We start from the raw sequence: 1,249 nt of genomic DNA, 5'->3' as shown, positions 1-1,249 counted from the left end.
GTGCTGCGTTTTTAAAAAAAAATCATTCCTGAGCGCCGCGTCATGCATTCTGTGTGAACGGCCCCTTATAGAAGATATTTTGAAGAATGTTGGTAGCCAAACAGTTGACGGTCCCCATTGACATCCATAGTATTTTTGAAGTCAATGGGTACCAGCTGTTTGGTTACCAACATTCTTCAAAATATATTCTTTTGTGTTCAGCAGAAGAAACTCATACACATTTGGAACAACTTGAGGGTGAGTAAATTTTTGCGTGAGCTATCCCTTTAACTCATAATGATATGAGGATGAGATAATTTTTGAGTGAACTGTTGCTTTAACTGCCACCACACACAACAGAATCAAAACCACTAAACTAAATCTGTTGAAATGCAAAAAACGTGGTGCTAACTAGTTCGGATACACACTGATGACATGGAGGACAACTACAAAACACCCTTATAGTCACTGCTGTGTTCCAGTGGAAGGAAAGCGCTTGAACGTCATGTGTTCTTCTGTTTGTGTTTCTGGTCAGTCTGTGATCCTATGGTGGCCTGGAGGCGCCAAACAGGGTTTATGTTAATCTTCAGAAGATGCGTTTGTGTTGTTTTGTGCCTGTAGTTACAGATAAACGTCGTCTCATGGTTTTTGTGTGTCGTTTGAAGATGCAAGACAGACGTGTGTCCCTGTGATTTTACAATTAAACATTCTGTACGATTCAAATGTAAGTCACTGTCTGAAATGTATCAATGTATCATAAATGTAGCATTGCATCAGTGTCTCAGCAATGGATGCTCTGCAGTGAATGGGTGCCGTCAGAATGAGAGCTGATAAAAACATCACAGCACTCCAGTCCATCAGTTAACATCTGGAGAAGACAAAAACTGAAACAAATCCAGCATTAAAATGTTTTTAACTCAAATACATAGAGTCCATAATCCATAATAACGCTTCCTCCAGTGAGTCAGTGTTCTGGTGTGAATCAGGAGAGAAATCTGCACAGATCAAGCACCATTTAAACAGCTCTAAACACATATGTGGCTGGATTTTGATGTGAGAGACAACTTTCACTGGAGGATGCGTTATTATGGATTATGGACTCAATGTATTTTAGTTAAAAACGTCTTAATGCTGGATTTGTTTCAGCTTTTGTCTTCTCCAGATGTTAACTGATGGACTCGAGTGCTGTGGATTACTTGTGGTGTTTTTATCAGCTCTCATTCTGATGGCACCCATTCACTGCAGAGCATCCATTGCTGAGACACTGATG

This window comes from Sinocyclocheilus grahami, unplaced genomic scaffold (genome assembly GCF_001515645.1).
Source record: "Sinocyclocheilus grahami isolate Dianchi unplaced genomic scaffold, SAMN03320097.WGS_v1.1 scaffold1275.1, whole genome shotgun sequence".
Lineage (NCBI taxonomy): Eukaryota > Metazoa > Chordata > Actinopteri > Cypriniformes > Cyprinidae > Sinocyclocheilus > Sinocyclocheilus grahami.
Note: the sequence above shows the minus strand (reverse complement) of the source record.